At 47.4% G+C, this 26,131-nt stretch overlaps 1 protein-coding gene and 1 long non-coding RNA gene across 4 annotated transcripts in view; one reads left to right on the top strand and one right to left on the bottom strand.

Annotated features, from left to right (window-relative positions):
* Positions 1-26,131, bottom strand: part of LOC122387618 (heparan-alpha-glucosaminide N-acetyltransferase-like) — a 126,769-nt gene that overhangs the window by 70,361 nt on the left and 30,277 nt on the right. Inside the window, exon 1 of one of the 3 annotated variants that reach the window (XM_043377976.1) lies at positions 11,958-12,547. The exons of 1 other annotated variant lie outside the window; for it this stretch is intronic. The gene's annotated coding sequence lies outside the window, so the exon portion shown is untranslated. Of the gene's footprint in view, positions 1-11,957; positions 12,548-26,131 lie in introns of those variants that run through there. One more of the 3 variants, XM_043377977.1, reaches the window with a different exon arrangement.
* Positions 19,712-23,565, top strand: LOC122387619. The gene is made up of 2 exons (XR_006257632.1): positions 19,712-22,292; positions 22,706-23,565. It is a non-coding gene; the product is annotated as an uncharacterized LOC122387619 (long non-coding RNA).

Raw genomic sequence — 26,131 nt, 5'->3', positions numbered from 1 at the left:
AGGAGAGGCGCCCCCAGTAGGAATGAGACACCTCAAGAAGAACTTGGGTTCGCCCAGTAGAAGAGCGCCCTCAGTAGAACACGGCACACGGGCAACCCCAGCAGAAAGGGGCGCCTCACCAGAACAAGGGCGCCCCAGCAGAAGAAGGGCACCCCAGCAGAAAGGGGGCGCCCCACCAGAAGAGATGCCTCCAGCAGAAAAGGAGCGCCCTCAGCACAAGAATGGCTCCCAAGCAAAAACAGGGCGCCCCACCAGAAGAGGGATGCTTCCAGAAGAAGAGAGGAACTCCAATATAAATGGGGCACCTCAAGCAAAAGTTGGGCTCGTCCAGCAGTAGTAGGGCGCCCCCCTGTAGAAGAGGAATACCCCCAGCATAGGGCCGCCCCAGCAGAAAAGGGAGCCATACCAGAAAGAGGCGCCATACCAGGAGAGGGATGCCTAAAGAAGAGAGGCGCCTCAATACAAAAGGGGCACCTGGAGCAAAAGAACAATGCCACCAACAGACATAGCCGAGCACCTTCAGCAGAAGTTAAGCTGCACTGAAAACAGTTTAACCCAGGGCCGGCGAGTAAACCGGTGTTTCGCGGGTACCCCTATCCGCAACCATTTTTAACCACCCTCCCAGGAGTACAGTAAGGTCCCATTGCAGTGTAGCCGTATCTGCCTCAGCGGTTATATCCGCTCAGAGCAGGCATGACTAAAAGGGGTTGCCCTCCACGCCTACCCTTCGCCGACCAAGTCACGAGGGCCAAAAAAACTCCCACGCTGTACCATATTTGAGGGAAATTATCTATATTATGACAATCTCACACCTAGAAAACATCGGTGAGAAAGTTTCACGTCGGTGGGAACGGTCAAATCGAATTCCCATAGAAAATTCGACATGACCCAGTCACCGGTAGTCGCACAGACCGCCCGAGATCAAGAAGATGTCTCGCGACTACTTTCGTGACCTATATAAGAATCAAAATGGTTTCACTTGGTAGTTTCGGAAGAAAAGGCGTTGCCAATCGTCCCGTGATGAATAATGCAGAGGTTTTAAAGATGCATCCTAACAATTGTACTTTCGCCCCCACTTGAAACCGCCAAACAATGTGCCAATATATCATTGGTGCAAAAAAAAAGTTAAAAAATTGCTGTAATTCAAAACTGTATGAGACAACGCCATCTAGTTGTGCCAGTAGATCCAACTCCTGCAGGGCAGGTATGTAAAGGTTCGCCATCCACGGATACGCGTTTACGATATTTCGAGTAGTTCTAACTCTTTCAGTGAGGGCTATGTCAATGACTCGACACTCGCGGGGACAATATCCGGTGCTGAGTAGCTACCTTACTGCAGACTGTGGGTACGGTGCATATTTACGAGTAATAAGGCAGGCATGTCTGCTTACCCTCTAGCTAGAATCTGGACATGGCGAGTTAATACACATATACCATGCCCGCAGAGCAACGCTTAATTCGCCAGCTTCGGGTAAAATTGTTTTCAGTGTGGCCGAGCAGAAGAGGGGCACTATAGCAGAAGAGTGCGCACCCGCAGAAGAGGGGCGGTTCCACCAAAAGAGGGGCGCCGCCACCAGAAGATGGGCGCCTCCAGCAGAAGAGGGACAGCCCCGCAAAAGAGGGGCGCCGCCCGCAGAAGGGGGCGCATCCAATAAAAATGGGACACCTCAACCGGCAGTTGGGCTCGCCGGGCACAAGAAGGGCTTCCCGGATGGGTCCGCCTTCACGCGGTGGGAGGTGTGGTCCTCGAGTCCGCCCCCGCTGGGGCGACCAGCGGGGGAATCCAAACGGACCCAAACTGCCCTCTACGGCCCGAAGAGGACAGCATCGAAGGAGAGCAAGAAACCGTCGCCATCGTCGCAACCGAGCGCAGCGTAGTCTCCTCCACATAGTTGGTTGGAACGCTGAGGGGCTCCGGACCAAAATCCCGGAGCTCTAAAGCTGGCTCCCGTCGGTCAGCGCGGACGTGATGGCCATACAAGAGGTCCAGCTCTCCTCCAAGAACGTTGTCCGCATCCCGGGCTACCAACCACCGGTAGTCACGAAAAGAGAGCGCGGCAGACAACTGCTTTGGACGTCAAACCACTTGAGACCCCACTTTTTGCGATTATTTTTAAATGCGTGAATTCTCCTTGACGATATTCTGGAAATGTGTGTTTCAGAACCTGCCGTAGCTGGTATTACAAAGGTATTTTGACGCCAAACAATTATGAAAGGTACTTCTCATTTACTCGTAATGTTAAATTTCACGGAAAGAATCTGCTGTTTGGGTAGAGGCTACGCGCTCATGGGGCGGAGCCACGTAATGACGTCAGCGCTATGCTCCGCCCTACCCCTCCGGCGCTCCTTGCCCGGCGACCGGTCACTCGCGGCTCGCGCTCCATCCAGGCTTGACGGTGGGCGGTAGCTGGTAGCGGTAGCGGGCGCTGGTAGATGACATTAAGAGCAGATGGCGCTGGTAGCGGGGCTCGAGTATGGCCGAACGCAAGCCTCTGCTCGGGCCTGAATTGACCTTAGCATTACGAAAGAATGAGAAGTACCTTTCAAAATCGTTTGGCGTCAAAATACCTTAGTAATAAAAGTTTCGGCAGGCTCTGAAACATACGTTGCCAGAATATCGTCAACGAGAGTTCACGCATTAAAATATTATCGCAAAAAGTGGGGTCTCAAGGGGTTTGACGTCCATAGTAGGTGCGGCGACCGTTAAGGGCGGAGACGTAACAATTTACGTCCGTGGTGGAATCCCATTCACCCCCCTGACCGGGCGCCCACTCGCCCACAGACGACAGTACTGAGGTGTGCGGCGTGCGCATACTCGGCAAATCACCGATCTCCATCTTCAATATCGACGGCCTGAAACCTTTCGTTGAATTTCTTTCTCTCGATGACCTGTTGTTGTTGTTGTTTGTTCCCCCAGGTCGACCTCAGTCGACTGTAGCCTGACGGCTCTGCAGGGTCCTGAACGCGGCCGCCAGGGCCGCGACAACTCCGTCGCTCCGCACCTCTTCCCTGTTGGGTCTGATTGTCCCGGTGAGTCGCAGCCTGGCTCTCGATGACCTCGTTCACTTGCCCGACCGCGAAACGCTCCAGAGCGGTCAGGACGGCTCCTGGGTCCGCTCGTTGGGCGTCAGTTAGCTCGAGGTTCCTCAGCACGCGTCTGCTCTCCGGCGTCATAGAGTTTTTCAATGCCGCGAGCTGAATATTAGACGGTGCGTCTATGAGGCCCGTCAGAAGAACGTAATCATCCCAGGCCTCTCTCCACACATGGAACGACTCACCGCGGTCTGTTGAGAGGTCCAAACTGTCAGGTGCTCGAACCCGGCCAGCCCCCGCTCCGTCATTCTTGATTCTTGTACACTCGTGTTATGGCCAGGTTTTCACGACCCTGCCAACTGCGCGATGTTGAGACGCCAGGCAGTCGGTGATCGTCTGTATTGGACACCAGCCAAACGCACGCGACCTCTGTCCGCGGCATCACACCACCACACCCTCAGTTGATTCCAGGACAAAAAGTCAAAAGACAAAATGTCAAAAGACAAAAAGTCAAATGCAAAAAGTCAAAATGGATAAAAGTCAAATGGAAAAGTCAAATGAATAAAAGTCAAAACGGATAAAAGTCAAAAGACAAAAAGTCAAATGGCAAAAAGTCAAAACGTCCAAAAGTCAAAAATGCAAAGTCAAATGGCAAAAAGTCAAAATGGCGAAAAGTCAAAAACGCAAAAAGTCAAAAGCAAAAAGTCAAATGGCGAAAAGTCAAAATGGCAAAAAGTCAAAAACGCAAAAAGTCAAAAGCAAAAAGTCAAATGGCAAAAAGTCAAAATGGCGAAAAGTCAAAAACGAAAAAAGTCAAAAGCAAAAAAGTCAAATGGCAAAAAGTCAAAATGGCGAAAAGTCAAAACGCAAAAAGTCAAAAGCAAAAAGTCAAATGGCAAAAAGTAAAAAAACGCGAAAAGTCAAAAGACAAAAAGTGAAAAAAACGGCAAAAAAGTCAAAATGATAAAAATCAAATGGAAAAAGTCAAATAAGAAAAAGTCAAAAGTACAAAGTCATATCTAAAAAACCATAAGACAAAAAGTCAAATGATCAATGTCAAAATTCCTAAAAGTCAAAAACCATAAGCCAGAAGCAAAAAGTCAAAACCGCAAAAGGTCAAATTAATAAAAGTCAAATGGAAACAAGTCAAAATCAAATATGTAGAAAGTCAAAAGAAAAAAGTCAAATATTCATAATTTGTATTGTCTTATTGTAAAACGAAATTAAAAAAAAAAAACTTAGTCAAAGCCACTTGAAGTGAAAACGGTTAAATTCAAATGGAAATAAGATAAACAAGACATAGTCAAAAGTCAAGAGTCGTTCATTGTATCATTGTAAAAAACATATGTATCAACCCTCGCATGACCAGCGGGTCGATGCGACCCGTGACGTTTTCTCGCGATAGCTTCCGAACGACGCGGCGGATCGTGATGAGAATTTGCAAAGCTGATGGGGCAACCCTTGCGCATATTTTAGTACTAGATGCCGGCATCACTACCGTGTTGCCTTGGACCAGAATCGGAGGTAGTTTTCGGGTGTGTGCAAAGTACCCCAAGTTTAGCACGCGCCACGTGCCAAGATCGACACTCAGACAACATGGTGTCCATGCCATACAACTTTTACATCCAAGTGGTATTCAGCAAAGAAGGCTGCTTGTCGATGCGGCATGCGTTTCTTGAGTTATAAGTGTTTGAAGAGCGTGATGGGGTCGTGTCGGGCCGGGTCGCGCATACTCAGATTTTTGCCTTAAAAACGAAAGAACTCGCTCTCTCGCTGCGCTCGCTCGCTCGTAATTAACCCTATGGCGTTGCATGGAAAGAAATGAGTTCAAACTGCCTCGAGCCCCTCCAACATTGAGAAAGTTCCAGCGCCAGTGCTCCCACATGTAATAATAACCTGTGAATCATTTTCATTTTATTACTTAATGGATTCGTTCATTAAAATATGTTAATTTCTTTTAACCAAATTTCTATAAACCCTGCGCGTTGGATGCTGGACCAGTCAGCGATGACCGTACAGAGACCAGAGAGCGTGAGTGGACGGAGGGGACCGCGTCCAGTCTATCGGGCACGTTTAAACTTTCAGATAAAACTTTGCCATAGCACTGGAATTGCACGATGGGTCAGTGGTGACCCGGGAACGTTTGAAAAGTTGATGGGGTAGGTTGAAAGTTGAGGGGACAAAAATTGCAACTCAAAATTTTGTTATTATCTTGTCTTTTGTATTTTTTACTTTACCCCTCGCCCGCACATGCCATTTTCCCATCCTAGAACGCACATGGGGGGGGGGGGGTTGCCACCCCCTCCCCGCGCCATTTCGTTCCTGTTGCTGTTGGAAATAGAGCTTAGCGGTAAAGACCAAAAAGATTTTTTGGGAAGAGACGAATCCAATGATACCCAGTTTTACCTTCTCAGGTCAGTCATTGACCTTCCAGTTCAGGTCAAACTAAAAAATGTTGCTGTTTCGGGTCACCGTTGGATATCAAGTGCGCTGCTTATCAAATACCGATGACGATGCTGTTTTCTGGTGCCAAGCCAGCTAGAACCTCTTTGTCACACTACCCGACCAGAATTTTGCTGCTGAGGTCATTTCAGGTCAAGTTAGGTCAAGGTCAATTATATGTGTTTGTATGTCTGTGTGTGTCTGTGTGTATACTGATGTGTGCACCGATTGTTTTTGGGTCCATATTACATGAAATCATGATCTGAGAAGCTTTTACCAAAAATGCAGTCAAAAAACTTCACAAAAAGTAAATTCGGTTTGCCTAAAACGCAATTATCTTAGCTGACCTAGGTTGACCTTGACCCTGACCTTGACCCCTGTACATCGTCGAACAACATGTTCCATGATAGGTGGGAGGTAAGACTGGCAAAAAAAGGCCGAAATCAGGCTGTCAAAAGCTCACAAGGCCCATGGCAAACGCAAGATGTTGAAAATTGGCCATTTGGGTCATGACATGACCTGAAAAACAAGGTCATATCTCCGAAACCAAAAATCACAGAAACTTGAAATTTTCAGAGGACATCAAGAAAGGATAGAGGAGCAGCTATACGAAAAATCAGCCTTCTAGCTTTAAAAATGTTGAGTGCAGAGCAGAAAGACTACCTAGGGGGGGGTGGCAACCACCCCCCCCCCCTCCCCATGTGCGGGCGAGGGTTAAGTCCATTGACGTCATTTAAGCGTTAATCACATGGTATTTTTTTTTATTTTGAGGTTTTGGCTTTTCACCAGGGCCTCCTCTCCTCTAACATGTTAACTGCGGGAGCTGCAGCCCCCGCAGTCATCCTCCAAACTGGTCACTGAGGGGTACCTTAGTCATTTTTTAGTCTTAGACGTTTTTGGTAGGGGTTACCTTAGTCATTGCCAGTGATCGGGCCCCCCAGTCAAAACTGCTTAGAGGAGGCACTGCTTTTCACCCTCTCCCATGGGGGAGGGGCTGCCGCCGCCCGGTGCTCCGCGCACCACGGACGCCACGCGAGCGCTGCTGGCGCGGCGGCGCGCACTGCTCGGCCCGCGCGCCGAGTATACGGTGGTGAACCGGCAGTGTCGAGCGGCCATCAGACGTGACCACGCGGCATACTATCCCTCGCCAGTATTGGTGTTTTTCCAGCCGCGAACGTAAAAGGGGGGGGGGTCCGTTGGACTCCCCCCCCCCACTTGCCGTTTCGCCCCTGATCGAGCTAGAGCTTCGCGGAAAAAACGAGCGTGTTGCCCGTGACGAGAGGAAGCCGATGCTACCCAATTTTAATGTCCTAGGTCATTGGTTGACCTTGCAGGTCAGGTCAATGACCCCAAAGGCGGGAAAATCGGGACCTGTTAGAACATCGGTAAAGTGTGGCTGCTATGGGGGTTTTCGGGGTGCTGATCACGTATATTCGAATTCAGCTTCAAAAACTGGCCTAGAAACATGTAAAACTCGAAAAAAAGTGATCAAAGGTCAATGACCTGACATGACCTTCAGGTGACCTTGACACCCACCCGCATGGGGGCAACATCATATCGCATGTTTGAACGCTTGAAACCACGAAAAGACTGCAAACGCGCGGCTAATGCAAGCCGACATACGCCGGATCGCGATTCCAGCCAAACATGGTCTCGAAAAGTAGGTGACAGGTCAAAGGTCATTTGGGTCAGGGTCATGAAATTTTCAGGGTAGGTGTGAAATTGATGAACGCGAGGGTACTGAAAGTTTCGCCGCGATCGGCCGCTTTTTACGCGAGTTATTCGCGAAAAACCATGGGGGGGTCCGTTCGACCCCCCCCCCCTATACGGGCGAGGGCTATGCTGACCAGCTGCGTGAGGCAGGACCGGCGAGGATGTGGACAGTGCTGCGGCCGGTGATCGGGACGGGGAAGAGTGCCACTGCTGCTGCGCCAGCGTGCACGCCGGAAGCGCTCAACGCGTATTATGTGAGCGTGGGCCCCACCACCGCAGCCAGCGTCCCTGCCCCGCTGCTGCGGACCCCGGTACCTGTCAGAATCCCTCGCGTACTCACATGTTCCTTACAACTTCAGTGGGTAGGGTACGTTACGCTGTATAATATTTATAATAGTAAAACTTGCTATTGTGCATATCATTCAAAACTGCGTTTTATTGTCATTCTGTTGAACGTATTATGCTGCGGCGTTAGTGGCGCGTTTTTTGTCAATATTTTGTTGACCGGAAATGGAGTGGATGGGGCAAGACGCCTACTCGATGCATGGGGCAAGACGCCCCCAGTTTTCTGAAAGGGGGTGGGGGCGTTTTGCACGGTGGTGAGAGTGCAGGGTAGCGCCCTGTAGGTCGGGGCCGAAAAGGCCTCTCCCTGTCCTTTTTTTAATGATATATCCTAAACGACTGCAGATATCGTCACCAAACTTTCAGGACTCCTCCGGGCATCAATTTTACACATTGCAGCAAAATTTCATCCCAAAGGCTATGATAGGTTGACCACAAATGACGTCAGAATGACGTCAAGTTCTGCCATGTTCATCATTTTCTGTTGATGGATGGGGTGGGGGCGCTTTGAACATGGGTGTGGGCGTATTACCCAGGGTATGGGGCAAAACGCCCTTTTGTAAGGGTATGCGAAAACCTTTTTGGGGGCTTAAATACCACACGCAGGTGTCTTTTCTTGGTCTCAAAGCGTAGTAAAAAGAATGAGCTACACGATGGTGCCCAAAGGTTTAAGTAATCTGTGTTGGGTTGAGTGTCAGAAGGTTTCGCGCTTAAGGGGGGCGTTTTTGACCTATTCACCCTATCCTTTTGACTTTTTATTTCAGACTTTGACTTTGACTTTCTATTTTATACTTTTTTCATTTTTTGACTTTTTGTCTTTTGACTTTTACCCGTTTTAACTTTTTGCTTTTGACTTTTTGTCTTTTGACTTTATTCCGTTTTACTTTTTTGTCTTGACTTTTACTCGTTTAGACTTTTTGTCTTTTGACTTTTTCCGTTTTGACTTTTATCCTTTTGACTTTTTGTATTTTTGACTTTTTGTCTTTTGACTTTTACACGTTTGACTTTTTGCTTTTGACTTTTTGTCTTTTGACTTTTTTCCGTTTTGACTTTTATCCTTTTGACTTTTTCATTTTTGACTTTTTGCATTTTTGACTTTTTGTCATTTGACTTTTTGCGTTTTTGACTTTTGCACATTTTGACTTTTTGCTTTTGACTTTTTGTCCTTTGACTTTTATCCGTTTTGACTTTTATCTTTTTGACTTTTATCCCGTTTGACTTTTTGCATTTGACTTTTTGTCTTTTGACTAGGTATTTGTCTTTTGACTTTATTCCTTTTGACTTTTTGTCCGGTTACCCCTCAGTTAGCCTTAAAGGGCCCTCAGGTGGCGTCAAAGGGCCCTCAGATGTACGGCTCACGCGAGATTAAGCGGTAGGTTTTGCACTTTTACATTTCCAGTTATATCTCAGAAGATAGGTGTAGGAACAGGGGGGACGGGGGGGCCGGTGGCCCCCCCACTTTTCATAGTGGGGGGCCAGTAATGTTAACTGCCCCCCACCCACTTTTTGCCGAGCATTAATGTATTTGTAGGTACCACCCCGAAGAACAAACTTGACGGTTCTCCGGCCTGCCCTTCCATGACGATTTCCATTTGTGCTTCATCGTTATTGAGTGCAATTTTCCTCCACCCAATGAAAGTTAACTTTGTCAGAAGCAATAAGTGGCAGCTTAGGCCTTAGGGGCAGCGCGCGCTGCAAAGAGAGACAATACTGGCGCAGCAGAATGCGTAAACGGCGTAAACTAACAATTTATGTTAGACGGCCTTGCATTAGTTGATCGGTTACTGGCATAGGCATAGGAACAGGGGGTAGGGGGCCATGGCCCCCACTTTAAAATGTGGGGCCAGCAATGTTAACTGCCCCCCCCCCCCAAAAAAAAAACATAGGTACACCTTTTGCTGACTTTTCACTTCTCACGTTTCGCGCTCGCTCGTTATAAAAAAATGTTTTTGGATGCTTCTGGAATTCGCATGGGTGCCAACCAGTGGCGGATCCAAGGTGGGGTCACATGGGTCATGCCCCCTTGGGGTCCGGGGGCACTACAGGCCTACCAGGGGCACCACCGACCTATCAGGGGCACCATCGGCCTGTCAGGAGCACCATCGGCCTAACAAGAGCACCACAGGTCTGCCAGGGGCACCACAGACCTGTCAGGGGCACCACAGGTCTTCCAGGGGCACCACCGGCCTCGCAGGGGCACCTTGGGCCTGTCAAGGGCACCACGGACCTGTCAGGGGCACCTCAGGCTTGTCAGGGCCCAGGGGCACCACAGTCCTTTCTGGAGCACCACAGGCCTGTCAGGGGCACCAGAAGCCTAACAAGGGCACCACAGGTCTGCCAGGGGCACCACAGACCTGCCAGGGGCACCACAGGCTTGCCAGGGGCACCAACTGACCTCACAGGGGCACCCTGGGACTGTCAGGAGCATCACGTGCCTGTCGGGGACACTTCAGGCTTGTCAGGAGCACCACAGTCCTGTCAGGGCCCAGGGGCACCAGCAGCCTAGCAGGGGCACCACGGCCTCGCAGGGGCACCACCGGCCTCGAAGAGGCACCATGGGCCTGTCGCTGCCACTTCAGGCTCATAAGAAGCACCACAGTCCTTCCAGGGGCACCACAAACCTGCCAGGGCAAAAAAAAAGAAAAATGAAAATAGGGCACCACCAAAATTAAGTGGCCAAAATCCGTTGAGGTTTTAATTTTGGGTATAGGTAGGGGTACTACTTCGATTCATGACCCTCTCCTTGGAGTTTTCCTGGATCCGCTCCTGGTGCCAACGCGGCTGCAGAGGCCAGGGGGATGCATCCATGAGATTTAATATCTGGACGGGAGCCTCCCTGAGATTTTGGTCGATTTTTTTTTCTTGTCACTTTTTTACCGATTTAGGCATGCTTGCGAAAATAAAGTAGCCGAAATCCGAGGAGAAAATGGATTTTGGGGGTAGGTGAGGTTTTGTGCCTCTGGCAGCCCCTCCCCCCCCCCCCCACTTAAGAAAACATTCCTACACCTATGTCTCAGAAACTTATCGATCTTCAATGAAGCCATTTTACATGATCATGGCCAGATTTGGCTTGTGAACCAACAAGTCAATCCCATCTTCAACACTTAAAAGCTTAAGAGGACAAAGATATAGCCTGAAGTACACTAAATTTTCTAGGTGCAAAACCTACTGCTAAAACTTGCGAGACCTGAACAGGGTGTCTCAAAAGTTCATTGACAGGTACCCCATACCAGCCATGCTTTTTTGTCAATAATTCTGAATCAACAAGAAATTAACAGTCAAAATTTGGTAAATGTCAACATTAGGTCCTAAGCAGATTTCATGGATATTTTTTCATATTCTTACATCATTTGACATCCTGAATTCAAAAATGATACTTATGTCTCGCAATTAAAAGACAGTTGGGGAAACTACGAGGCGAATGTCAAAAAATGGATTGGTCAATAAATGGACTTTTGATGACCATATATGGGCATAAATGCAGCCCCCGCTACTAAGGGTGAAAAACGGTATAACAAGCCGGTACTTGTGGTATCGCGTCCACTTATTGGAGAGAAAAGGCTTCCATTTTTCACTAGGAATTAGTGTGATTAGATAAAATTCGGCGAATTGACTCGAAAATGGCGATGGGAAAACGACTTTTCTGCAGGTTCTGGGCGTCACAATCAGCTGGCCATTCAATAAATGGATTGGTTTTATGAAAGAAAATTGTTAAAAGATTTATTTTAATTACAATAAACATAAATATTTAATTCTTAAATAATAACTTAACTACAATTAGAAAAACCATAAACAAAATAATAAAAATAATGACATTTTAAAACCACGGTACTGCTTACATTTTTTGGCGCGTCTGTTTCAATCCGCCATATTTGCCAATCACGGTTTGACCTTGCGTTGTAACTCTGCGATTTAGAGCCGCCAGATAATTATGCACCGGGTGAGTGTAGGTTTTGTGTGGTTAAAAAACATTCTTATGCCTTATTTTTTCATTTGAATGCTAAAATTCATTGAAAAGATGAAGTTGTCTGATTTTATGACCATATATGGTCATCGCCCCGCCCACTCCAGCCGCTGATTGGCTAATCCAATTTTTGTTTGGCTCCTCGTAGTTTCCCCAACTGAAGAAAAAACAATCAAACCTGACCCGACCTTACCTATTTACCTATAACCTACCAACCTACTACCTACAAACCTACAGCCAAACGACCTAAAACCTACAAACCTCCTACCTACAACCTAAAACCTACAAACCTACAACCAAACCTTACCTTTGTTAGGTTTATTTTAACGAGAAACAGCGGGGGGTCGGAGAGGCCATCATAACCAAGCGTTTTCATTGTAGTTAATTCAATCTGATTAGTGTCATGCCATCTTACAAAACACTTACTCTTTACATTTACACCAAGTTTCCTGCAAAATCTTACCTTGAAACACCAGAAAAATCGATGCAAAACCGACTCCCTCAGAGCACACGAACCCGCGCCATCACGGTATATAGAGAACTAGGTAAAACCGGTTCGCCGCCACAACACTAAAACGCAGTTCACACTTGCCCGTAAGGTCTGCCGGTGACGGGCCCGACACCGTCAAAACGGCCGAAACCGACGGAGCGACGGCCGTCAGGTCGACGGGCATGTGTGAACCGGCAGCGTTTGACGGCCGGCAACAGCTGACTGCGCCGGCGCCGGACCTGACGGCCGTCGCTTTGGAAAGTTCAGCAATGTTCAACTTTTGACGGTGACGGGCCCGTCGGTTTGACTGTCTGCGTGTTGGAGGAAGAGGAAAGGGGACCTTCTCATGCAGCATGAAGCTTATGTGCATTTTTGAGATCATTTTTACCATTTTCCATCCATTTGTTGAGAGGAAAGTGTTTATTACGGCACGATATCTTGAGATTCGATCCCTGATTTAAATCAGCGAACCGATGTGTCTTTCATTTAAATAAAATTGCAGCATTATTTGACATAAAAATGTAAATGCGTGGTATTTTATTTCTGCAATTCAAAGAATATTTTTAACCTCGGCCTCTACCGTCCCCCCATCCCCTTCCCCCATCTGCGTCAATCTCGAAAATGGTGCGCCATTTCTGTCACAACATATGGCAGCCAATGGGAGCTACCAAATCTCAACTTTCGTTTGACGGGCCTGACGGGCTGCAGGCCGTCAGGTCGACGGTGACGGGCCCGACACCGACAGACTGACGGTCATGTGTGAACTGCGTTTAAGGTATTTTAACCACTATTTTCAGCTGGCCTTCTCAGTACAAAAAAAGAAACTAGGCCACGTATCTTTATGTGTTTTATTATTTATATATAAATTGGCAATAAAGTTGCACAGGGCAAGACTAGCGTAACTCTGTAAAGTATTTGCGAAGATAATTTTTTGACCGACCACGCCATTTCGAAAATAATATATCTTTGGTTGTAGGAGTTTGTTATTGATTAAATCAAATTTTTATCCTTAAAAATTTAAATTAATTGTAAAAAAGTATTATCAAATGCCAATACTGTTTCTTTCAATTTCGAAACCACCAAGCTCAGCAAATGGCGGGCCCACCTGACCAGCCAACGTTTTACCACAAATTCTTGAATAAAATCAGTTGTATAGGTTGTAAATCATGATCGAACAATATCAAAATTGAATATTCTTTCCGATTTTATGTGTTATTTCATTTGTTCATGCTCAAAACTAGAATAAATCGATGTTGAATGTAAAACCACCTTTGGTGATCTTGGTCACACTGTTTCACTAGATGTAATGGTTTTCAAAAACAAGACCGAGTCGGCGTCTGAAACGTTCACCAAAATATGCAGAAATGCTGACATAATAAGGTGTCAAAGTATCAAAGCTCATCTAATGGGGGAACATTGTCAATTTTGCTTCCAAATCCGAAAGTTGGCATTTTGGGTACCAATCAACTCCGAACAAAAAACATTGATGCTCGGTAAACATGGTGGTGATGGGTTCGCAAAAGGTCTTAATCGAAATGAAAATTTTATTTTCTTCCCAAGTATGCATGTTTTATTGCAGTTTCGGTGCTATCAGTTATATATTTTTGGTCTATAATGCATCAGCCTCCTTGCTGTTTGAGGTCACACTGTAACAGTCAGTGGCATATTACTAAAAAATAAGAACGAGTCGGCATCTATTGAGGGTACCATATGTAACAGAATTTAATTTTCTATCTGATGTTATAAGTTTCAAAACATGACTAATGGGGGAACATTACGAAATTCGATGTTAAAAGCTGCTGACCACGATTATACACCCACAGCTGCTCACGGTTTCGTGTACTGCAAATGCTGCTAATATAGTTTTGACGCTAGCAGACGCACGTTTTTGCATTCAATTGGCTGCTACGGCGTTCCATGTGATGATAGAGAACATCCCTGGTTTTCGACTTTTGTGTGTTGTGTATATTTGTTTATTAAGCTCAGGCTACACTATCAGCGTTTTTTCGGTTTCTGCGTGATTTCGGTTTCAGCGTTTTTACGGTTTCTGCGTTTTCTCGTTCCGGGCGGCCGCCGCGTGGACGGTGTTGTTTATAGCATAGTGATGGATAAGTGATTAAATTAATTAATTATTCATGTTAAATATCATCGTGTTTTAACAAAATCATAATTAAATATTTGTTTTAAAGATTTTACAACTAACAAGAATATATTTTCGATCATAATCATTTGTCAGCTTAATTACAATTATCATATTTGAAGTAGAATGATGAGTTTTGAAACACATCTTGTCTTCTTCAATCATGAATTACACCATTTTCATTATTTACATTTGAAACTGTTCCATCGTCACAATATTATTAGCAACAATCACTTCTAATCATTCATCACTAAAACGAAATCCCGCAGAAACCGAAAAAAAGTTCACAGCTCTGAGGCCAGTTTTACCAAAAAATACCAGCCGGCCGCCGAAATAAAATATCCAGCCGAAAAAATAGACGCCACACAGCCACGAGTTTCACCAACAAAAAATTCCAGCCGATTTCGGACGGAAATTATTTGTCGCCGGTAGTCAGCTGATATTCTGTTACGATATCAAATTACGATATGTCAAGGAGGTTAATAAATTATTTAAAGCATGTTTTCAATCAAATTGAAGCGTGATTTCTAATGCAAATGCTATATACATTTCGAAATATTATTATCGTAAATTATTACATTATTTTCAAGAGCAATAACAACAAAGTAGAGCATTATAAACTTTCATATCTATATTAACATTCTGGTGCCCAGCAAAAGCCAATCAATACAAAACTACCAAATTGTAAAGGTAGGTACGTCATTCATAAAGGTGACGTAAGGAAGCTTGCATTTAAGGCAAATTTAAGATGGATCTTTTTTCCTGTCAGCCTAGTATATTAATTTTTACAATACCTTCAACTTGCTATGTACCTTTTTGTCTGTTTTTAGTCGCACCTTGTAGAAAATCATCGTGTAGACCGAGAACGCAATGTGTGGACCTCCAGCTATGAGGTGGGGACTAGATGAGACCCACTCCAGCGGCAGCGGAACACCTTCAATTAAGGGGGCACTGCCGACTTTTGGTCCCATTCTTTCCATGCAACGCCCATAGGGCTAATATTAAAATGTCAAAATCAAAGGGGGGCACGGTGCCCCGGTGCCCTACCCGTTCCGCCGCCTAGGAGTCCCGCTCCCGACAGATCCGGGAGTCGCACCTCTTTCCTAGCTTTCAAAAGAGCGGCAAATAAGCGGTCAGCATTGCTCCCAGAGACGTCACCTGAAGCTGGACGGACGACGGACAGTTCCGCTGCCGAGCGATTGAAGTTGAACTGCGGTGCTACGAGGCGGCCTCGCGTGCACTGCATTAGCACCTTCTAGCGGGAGTAAGAGGGCTAACGAACTCGCCAAGGCCTATATATGTAAAGCATTGTGCAAAGGCGAGTGTCTTACCTTAGGAAAATACCTACCCAGATTAACTGCTGCACCGCGGTCATTGCAGGGCTGAGGGTACGTCGTTCGCTCCGCTTCGGCGAGGTGGAGGTCAGACTGCCCGGCTAGGTGGTTTTAGCCGATATGCAGGCCCCGTTTGCCGGGCCCGGTCGAGCAGAAGGAACGCCACACAGCAAAGAATATTTGCTCCAGGCCCGCTACACTGGTCCGGCTCGTAAGTCGTAACAAATTAGCAATACCTGCGCTAGCGTCGTCGACCGTCGTTCGACTGCGCCCAGTACCGCTCAGTGGAGAGTCCTGCCGAACTCCTCTGCGTGTGCCCAGATCATTCGTTGCGCGCGGACACAATCGTCCGACGGAGACCGCTGTGCATTATGATCGGGTGGTCACCACCTTGGTCGCCGGCTTTCGCACCCAGCCGAGCCGTCTGGCTACGCCCCAAATGATCGTCTAAGCCTTTCGATTGGTTTGTAACTCGGGTCTAATATCGAAATGTTTGGGAGTTAGGACATGTTAAATCCGTGTTCCATGAACAAACATACATTATGCAACTAAAACGCTTTACTTACTTTAAATTTTCTAGGCTGATGACAAGGCATCCATCTATTTCATTGCAAAATTTCTAAAATGTAAATAAATCATGAGCAATGAGCATAAAAAACAACAGCGATCCACTAGAAGCTAGTGTGGAAATCCACTGACGTAGGTCGCCTCGTACTGGCGCAGCTCGTAGCTCGTCCAGCAGCGCCAGCGTCTCCCGCACCCGGCCGCCCGCCTGCACCATCAGCCGCTGGAAATTGCTGCGCTGCCGCTCCAACATTAGCTTGACCGCCTGGCCGGCCCGGCGGATGCGCGCCGTCCGACGCACGCAGTGTACGTCTTCAACAGCGCCGGGATGTCGTACGACACGACCGCGTCCACGGCGTCCACGCCAATACCGCGCGCTATAGCCTCGAGCACACCAGCGCGACCATCTCAGCTAGCGCGCGCCGTCGCCGGCACGCTGGCACTACCCCACAGAACTCAGTCACGCGCGCGCCCAGCACAGACAGCGGTAGCTCCAGCTGGTGCGCCACCTCGTTCCAGTTGACCAACACGAGCGAGCGTCGCCAGTCGGGCTGTCGGAGCAAATGGTGCATCAGCAGCGGCTTCAGCGGCTGCGGCGCCACCACGTTGAACGACTCGCTCAGCTCGGCCGGCGTGGTGAACCTGCCGACGAACTGACCGGGCAGTGCGACGGCGGCGGCCGTCGTGCCGACCACCAGCAGTCGCGGCTGGAACAGCGACATTCGCTCCAGCTTCTCCGGCCTCCGGGTTCTGTGACAGGGTGGCCAAGAATGGCAGCTTCTGAAGCGGCAGGTGAGGCGCGCATGCAGGGCGGCGGGCCGTGGCCGCCGCCACCCGCTCCACCGCTTTCAGCCAGCCCGTCTCGGCCATCTCGATCACCCGGTCGGCTTCGTCGATCACCAGGTAACGCAGGTGCGGTAGCGAGAAGCCCTCGGCGCTGGTTATGTGATCCATCAGCCAGCCGGGAGTGCTCACCACGATCAGCCAGGGAGGCCGGGCCGCGCGGCCCCACCGCCACCAGTTGGCGCCCCCTCGTGCCAATGTGTCTCCACCCAGCAGCTGGACGCAGAGCGGCGTGTCGGCGTCGTACTGGCGGAACACGGCGGGCACCGAGCGGCCGGCCGGCGCCGAGACTCAGAGGTCGGCCGGTGGCAGTGGCGACTCTGCGGCCGCCAGCAGCTCGGGCAGCACGGTCACCTGCACCAGGAACACCTGTCCGATGCCCTCGGCGGCCAGCCGGGCGCGCAGCTCGGGGCAGAGCGCCGGCAGATTGGCCGGCGCCGGCCGCCGGTCGCCAATCGGTTGCAGGTGCGCCAGCCAGTCGGGCAGCGCACGCGGTGCACGGTCTGTCGGCTCGAGCGCTCCACCTCGTCCAGCACGGTGAAGTCGTCAGCGGCGGCGTCTCCGTCCGACTCGGAGGTGTCCTCACTGTCGTTATTGGCGACGGCGGCTGCCGCTGTGCGCTCAGTCAGGTCGGCCATCACAGCAACACTCGCCGATGATTGGCGTCATCGAAACCGTCGGACGATGGTGGATTCATCACCGTTTTTGCAGCAGAGACTGGAAAAACCTCAGCAATAAACAAGGAAAACCTTACAACATGCCACAGCCTGCAATTGTGCATATTGTTATTATATTTCTCACATGACAGAAAATATTGGCTGCTTTATTCTAGGGACTGGCATGAAAAACATAAGCTAAAATCAAGCTCAGTGAATTATTATTGTATTTCAACATGAGACTGGGAAAAAATCCTTGTCACTGTCAACATGACCAGTGTAACGGATGGGCTGCATGAACATTTCGGCGCATGATCTGAAAACTCTGTGAGCAGAAACTTCAGCGCTGAGGTGAACAAATAACATTTCGGCCGCAATTTGCCTGGTGCCTCCACAATTTTGCAAAACTAACTCACAATACTTACAGCCAGTTTTAACATTATCCCTGCATGACTCATGCATACAAGATACACATGCATTCAATATCAGCACAGTGCACACACAACAGTTAGGGATTCATTTACATTTTACAACATTACTATTATTTTCTTTTCCTTCAATATTGGCAGCATGACTTGCCGAGCTCAGTGGCACAATCTTATGACAGCAAGTTTGTTCGGGTTCGCAACCATGCAAACTTTGCACGTTTGGCTTCAAAAACAAGCCTTTATACATTTCTTTCATGCTATTCAATATTCAATTTCTTTTTTAAATTTACTGTCATTGATCTTGAAAATCTTGCCATTTTGGTCTTAGCCATGTCAATTGCACCTTCCCTATTCCGCACAGCTCAAGTAAGTTCCACCCAAAAGTAGTAGTGGTATCAGTAGTTGGCGCCTTGCATTGTCAAATGTAGCTGAATATGTGAAAACAGTGACAATTTATTTAAAATCTTGAGTCCAATGAGCCTACCCTCTCTGCCTCTCCTTCCAACATTTGTTCAAGCACCTTCAATTTTCGAAAATGATCTTCCATCATTATTTTCCACTTTCGTGCGACTCGCACGAGCAATGAACTTGTAAGCTGACCACTAGTTAATCATGTGCTATCATCTTGCTGTTGGGTGCTTGTAGCAAAAAGATAATATAAACGAAAAAACTAACACCACAACACCAAACACCAGTCTTGTTGGTTCCTTTTGGTCCTGCCTGGTGACAAAGGCTCTTTCTTTACGCAATATCATCAGTATTCCTCTTCTAATCTTGAAGCCCAGATGCTTTACAAATTGGCCATGAATGATACTAAATTATCATATCAACTGGGAAGCGCAAATCACGATAATTAGTAGCAAATGAGGCCAATTGTTCCAAAACGACATCAAAAAAATAGACGGGGTCCCCCGTCTATTTTTTGGGCTGTTTTTCTACAAAAAAATGGCGCAAAATAACACTCCATTAATGCCGCATTTGCCGTTGGTGAAACTCGTTGGCTATTTTTCTGGCTGATACTTTTTCACGCCGGCGGATATTTTTTCGCCTGAGCCCTGATCGGCGGCCGGCTAGTACTCTTGCCCGCGCTCACATACGTGCACGTTACCCCGGCAACGGGCTATTGACCAATGAGAAGCGAGAAAAGTGTTACGTCACTGCGATTTTTCATATACCTGTGCCCCCCGGACGTGACGTAGTGTGCTCGCGCGCGTGCAGGGTCAGAGGCGATCGAAAAAGAGCGCTAGCAGCGCGCCACTCGACGCCGCAATTGTCAAAAGCGGCGTGTTAGTATGCTTTATTATGAATGATGTGTGTAAATTGTAAAAGTGAGTTTTTATGTTGTTTATTTGGTGGAGATGGTTGTAATAAATTAAGTTATTTTTATTTCTGTTGGTTGGAGTTTTTATTCAAAAGATTTCGGTCTATACCATTGATATTTACTGAAAATACCTTCGCTTGAATAAATTGCAGATATTTGGCAACTGAAGTGTTAGGTAAGCCTAAATGATATGTAAAAAGGTAAGAGACACCCTGATTATCATTTGAGAAACGAAAATATATGAATTTTCCTTATAAGACTCGCTCAATATGCTACTCCGCGGTTTATGCCCCGAGGGTGTCCGAGGGTTCCCGTTAGTTTGTCGTTGGCGCTCGGCTCGCGCGCGAGCCGACGTCACCGCCTGTGACGTCGGCTCGCGAAATACGTCATACCCTGCACACAAAATAGCCGGCTGCCGAACAGCGCTCTGGTTGGTGAAACTCGTCGGCTGGTTTTTGACAGAAAAATTGCGCCGGGCTGCTATTTTTCTGTTGGTAAAACTGGCCTCTGAACTTTTTTTCGGTTCCGACTCGTCGGTTTTTGCGGGTTTTCGTTCCACGGGACGCCAGACTGGCAGTGTAGCTTGCGCAATGCATTCGCTATGAGGCGAACTTGACGACGCGAACCGAAATCCCGCAGGAACCGAAAAAACGTCGGAATTCATGCTAGTGTAGCTTAGGCTTTAGGCACATTTCAATTCAAATTTGAATTTGCTTCTCTCACTTCTGTGGGTCTTGGAGTTGTGGATATATTTTGTGGAGCGCGGAGAATCGGGGATTTGTGGAGTATTGGATTGACGTTTTCTTGGTGTTTTTTTAAAGGGACTATCCCACCTTCTAAAATGTTGTTAAAACCAGTTAAATTGTGCCCGACTTTATAGATTGGATGACCAGGAACACGGTTCTGGCATTTATTTTTCATTAAACATCTTAGGCTTCCCATATTCCAAACACAAACTTTCAAATATGTGACGTCACAGCCCAAAATTACCTCCTTCCCCAGGCCACATTACTGTCATAAAGCTGATTCTTTTTACTCTGTAGGCACCACAACAAAGTTCAGACCAAGTTTTAAGCGATTTTTCAACGAACAAACCCATTTAAATCAGAATGACTAAACGAGGTGACATCACACTAACGGTCGCTCCATGTTGAAGATAGGGCCTTGTACAAGGCCCATTTTCAAATGAAGGGAACAAATTTCTTCAACACCAAGAGGCCGCTGGGGTTGCAACCTAGATAGATAGTGGTTTCTGAACCTCGCCGCAAACTTGGCTATCTCAACTCAAACCCCATGTTAAAGGTGGGATAGTCCCTTTAAAAAGATATTTTCATAGGCTACAAATGCCACCAGGAAGACCAAGACCAAGACAGTGCTCATGCCCAAATCATCGGCAACACAGGATGGCAAACTTCGCCTCCCCTGGCTTGTATGAAGCCTTGATTTCCATTTAAGGAAGTAAGTCTGTGCCCATATGGATGATGCACGTGTTGGGCATTTTTGCAAAACAAAGCAGTTGAAAGGGTTCATTTGCCGAGGCCGTATGGAGTACGCCAAGCAATGTCATGCTGATGGGGAGACGTGAGTATGACAATGAAACAGACTACAATTCTTGGCAAAAGGGCTAGCCAAATGCATCATTGAGTTTGACAATTCTGTACCAGTCATTGTCAAGCTGGAAATCTGGGTAACGGTAAAGCTGGGGTCACTGTTAGCATATAGGTATCAGTCGGGCAAACTGCAGGGAGGTAATCTAAAATAAGATTTATCTAATTTAAGAATATGACGTCACCCAAATGTGCTGAGTGATGGCCATATAAGGAGTGATGATCAATATTTAGACTATATTCCCGACATGTCCACATTTGAACCCTCCACAACCATCGAAGAACTGCTCATAACCACAATATTTGTTTTGCTGACTGACATACAAAACATGATCCTACAAATTGTGAACTGGCCAGCTCATTTGAGATTGGAATTTGTCACTGGTGACCAAGATATTTGGGCATTAGTAGAGCAGATGTTACACAGAGGTTTTACAACTGAGGAGAATTAGTGCTCATATGCTTCTTGCTTCCAGAGATGCTTCTTTTTAACACCAAACCAAACCTTACCTGACATAATCTAACCTACAAGTCAGCATACAAACTAAAACCCTACAACCTACAAACCTACAGCTGTGCCTCTCCTTGGTTGGAAACCCTTCCTATGAGCATCCTGCTCTCTTTGCTTATTTATCTACTTGGTAAGCAAAAGCGCCTTCATTTGACATCTGCTCTACTAGACTAGTGCCGTTAATTGTAATTTGTAACCTAACCAAACCTAACCTAACCCAAACCCTGCTCATAACTGTGATAAGTTGCAGTCCTAACTCCTAACATCACTTTGATTCTCCTCAGCCAATTACATCAAGAGGGAGACCACACTGACAGGGGTCCAAGATCCAGCTCAGGCCCTACTGTAAGTGTGGATGTCCTGACCTGTAGCCAGAAGCACTGCCACTGGAGCACAGCAGCTAATTCCCTATCTTCCTTCCAGCTCCACAATGGTCTGCATTTCTGCAATGGTCTCAACAGGCCTAACTGAACACAAAAGTCATTTTCACTTGCTAACAGTTTAAGACTAATATTATTCTAAAAACGGTTGTAAAGCAATGTATAATGAAATAGATATACGGTGTATATGAATAGAATTAGGTGTGCTGAGACTTGTACTTTATGAACTTGAACAGTGAACACTAGAGTAACTAATTCAACGATTTCTTGTTATTCAGACTGTCCGCCAGCGGACGGAGGCCCGGCGACGGACGTCGGCTCAATGGCCAACAGTGGTCCGCCCGCCGGCTGATGGTGGCTCGCCGACCGACGCCGGCCCGTCGGCTGACCACGGCATTCCGGCTGATGGTGGCCCGCCCGCCGACGGAGGTCCGCCGGCCATTCGTGGCACGCCCGCCGACGGCAGCTCGACGACACGTCCTGGCTATGTCACCCCCAAGATTACTTCGCCCCCCAGTCCCTAGGTGAGTGGCTGGAGAGTGGAGAGAACTTTGTGTGTTGCCGGGACGGGATGTCTGCTAATGCAGATGCCGTTGCAGGGGTCGTGACGTATGATGGGTCTCAGACTCGGGCCTCGACTTTTGAGTGAGAAACGTATGAACAGGCTAATGTATTGCAATTATGGGCTATGGCTAAGTGTGCGACAGGAAACGCTATGAGCTATGAGTTATCGTCGCCGTGGCGGAAATTTGAGGACCGTCGCAACCTGTGATGTCGCCGTGACTGCTAATTGACGGTCGCCTTGGATCCTGTGTAACGGTCACTGTGCCTGGTATGTGACGGCCGCGCGTGATTGTTTATATAACGGCCGTCGCGACTGAAACGTGACGGTCGTCGTGAGACCTGACGTGAGACCTGACGTGTCGCTGTGTCACAGGTCACCAGTTGCGGGCGCTCCATCTGACGGTGTCGTCCGACGGCTCCACGGTGACCAGCGCCGCCACTGCGGAAACCATCCGACCCCGAAAATGCTGCTAGCCGTACACGAACAAAGGGCGCCGGGCACCCAGGACCAGCGCCCTGCTCCGAGGCGGTGTCCAAAGAAGGCTGCACAGTGCACTTACTGTGCTAAGGCATAGTGCCCGCTGACTGATAGGAACAAATGACGGTCAGTTATCAGATTTCAGTATGGAACTCAAGATGGTCGGAGCCGACCTGGCTCGGTGGATGGTGTGCCAGGGTTGATTAAGTGTCGAAAGGAGTGAGACGCCCAGATATGTGAAGGATACGTCGATACGAGCCCCGGCTTCGACTCGCCGTCCCAAAACGATGTTGGTTGTGATTGGAGGATCCCCCACCCCCACCCCACCCACCCCGGAATTTGTGCTTTGTAATAGGACGATAATATGTCGTGGTCTCATTCTGGCTCGATATGGTAATAGGTACTTAATTGGACAGATGTTGATGGTATTGGTGGTGGATGTTAATGGCAGGTTTGGCGAGCGCGAATTAATAATCGTGAGTGCACTAGCTGCAATCAGTCGCGCGCTTATTGCAGAGCACCTGTGAGCAAGAAAATTATATGAATGTGGTAGTTTGTCGTGAAATCTGTGTACTTTTGGATTAAGTTGTCAGAACATAAGTGTATTTTTGCCCTGTCCACGGCAGCTCTGAAACAGAAACATGGAGATCGGCTGTGTCATGTGTGCTGTAGCTGCGGGGGCAAGTAGTCCGCGCGTGCCAAAAAATCAAAGGTGGTATGTGAATTTAAGTGAATATACCTCGCTATATTTTCAATTTTATTATTACAACAAATGCTTCGACTGCTGATTACCCTCGGGTCCTAACAATAACGTTTGCGATACTGGAAAGTACATACACAATAGATACCCTTGCGACCGACTGGCGCGATCCGAGAATCTCTCTCACTGTTTTTGCTGACCTACACACGAAAACACGGCCGAATAGCTACCATCGAGAGCACGGAACGATGCTGGTGACTGACGGACCAGCGAAAATAGAGCTCCCGTCTACTCGCGGAACAGCGCTGATTGGCGCGGCTCACAGACTCCATTGGCTCATCAGAGTTCAGACTGTTGACGGTTGTTGCTCCTCCCTCCCCTCCCCGAGAGGGCGTAGCCAAGTAGCTTAGTTGTGTGCGCAGCGGGCGGTCTTTTTGCATCTGTGTAACCGTTGAGTGGATGATATCCAGACGAGCTAGGCGTCGGCGTCGCCCTTCCAGCGGCCGGGCAGCGCAGGTGGACGTGCCGCGGATGGTCCGCCTCCGATCTCGGCACACTCTGCAGAGTGCGGCTGGACGCTCCACGGAGTTGCATAGCGTCGATAGGCCGTATGGTGTCGCTGTCGTAATTATAAAAGCGTAAGTAGAAGGTTGAAGCAATATAGAATGCTATCTTTTTCGAGCTTGTTGCACATAATTTAGTAGGTATTGGCCGTTTCTTTACAAATAATATCGCAAAGCACAGCTTTATGTGCTGGTAACGATATGTGCGCGTCAGTTGCGGCGGTAATCGTCGAAAAATATATAATTTATGAACGTTTCTTGATCATTGAATGATAAACGTGGCAATGTTTGCCTGTTGTGAAGAAGACTCCTATACTGCCGCTCTATCGTCCGGAATTATTCGTGTCTGATTACGGGGATTCCGCCACTCTATCAGCTGATTTTTGTTTCCGAGTCACGTGACCAACCGGTGTCTCCCTGCGCGCCATTACGATCTACTTTCAAGTGGTCGGCCTCCGCCATGTGGACAATTGCTGCGCTGCAAATACAAAACACAGCAAAATGTGGCAATGAGTGGTGGCCACGAAATTAAAAATATATGTATAGATGTAAATACTTTGACATTTGGTGTTGTTTTTTGTGGTTTACCACGCATCGTTTTTAAATAAATTATATATTATATGTAAGGGCATTGTATTAGCTAAAATAATGTCCCTAATGTTAAATTGTTAGCTGATTGTTTTGCAGCAGACAATGTTGTCAAATTTAAGCAAATTTAAGTGACGAAAAAATAGTTGGTTGTCAAGTTCAATGCAGTTTTACAGTACTTAACCTAACCAAATCTTACCTAACCTACTGATTTTTGCCTCCCGGGCACATAGAAATCTAACCTAACCTAACCTAACCTGATTTTTGCCTACCGAGCTTAAAGAAACCTAACCTAACCTACTGATTTTTGCCTACCAGGCATAAAGAAACCAAACCTAACCTAACCTAACCTAACCTACTGATTCTTGCCTACCGAAGATCCTAACCTAACCTAACCTAACCTACTGATTTTTGCCTACCGGGCATAAATAAACCTAACCTAACCTAACCTAACCTAACCTACTGATTTTTGCCTACCGAAGATCCTAACCTAACCTAACCTACTGATTTTTGCCTACCAGGCATAAATAAACCTAACCTAACCTAACCTAACCTAACCTAACCTAACCTACTGATTTTTGCCTACCGGGCATAAATAAACCTAACCTAACCTAACCTAACCTAACCTACTGATTGTTGCCTACCGGGCATAAATAAACCTAACCTAACCTAACCTAACCTAACCTACTGATTTTTGCCTTCCGGGAGAGAGAAAGTTACTTGCAGGAATAGATTGCAAGCAATAGTAAATCAAATATTTTCAGGTTAAATGCCTGAAGCCAGATACACAACCACTTAACCTAAAAATATTTGATTTACTATTGCCTGTAATCTCTCCTAAGGCATTGCCTACGGCAATGCACTGCTTCGCTCCGAGCACGAGGCAATACTTAACCTTACAGGTTGCGCTAGAACACCATTTTCCTCCAAAAATGTTACATTCAGACATTATATATCTGATAGTCTACAACCTTTACCACTGTTTTCTTCCTACCACGGAATATTGAAGGCTGAAGTCAGGGGCGGTCGCAGACTTGGAGTTTGGGGGGGGGGGCCAACTTGTCAAAGGGGCCCCTGCGCTGACCCGGGGGGCCCGGTGCTAGCTTAAAGGGGCCCACGGACGTAGTGCACGGGTGCAGAAATCCAGGCCATGGCCGATGAAGCGGGGGGGGGGGGATAGTGAGCGGCACCCGAGAGGAGGCTCATTGCGCAATGCGAGCTTTGAGGGTGTACCATGTCGAAAAGGTACCGATAAGTGCATTTTGAAACATTGATATTGTCAATAATTCATGCAACTGTGAATGGACTACCGCAAAAGTAAAGGCGGCGCGGCTAACTGCCATTTTCTAAGATCATCGTGCTAAAACTTTTGACAGTTCATCGGTATCTGTTCACTGTTCAATCACATGTGTTCCGTTTCATCTTTTTTTTTGTTTTTACTTGAGCACAAATGTAAGTTTTGAAGGCCAT

This window comes from Amphibalanus amphitrite, unplaced genomic scaffold, assembly GCF_019059575.1.
Source record: "Amphibalanus amphitrite isolate SeventyFive unplaced genomic scaffold, NRLGWU_Aamphi_draft 000292F_arrow, whole genome shotgun sequence".
NCBI lineage: Eukaryota > Metazoa > Arthropoda > Thecostraca > Balanomorpha > Balanidae > Amphibalanus > Amphibalanus amphitrite.
This window is presented reverse-complemented; position numbering and strand designations above follow the sequence as displayed.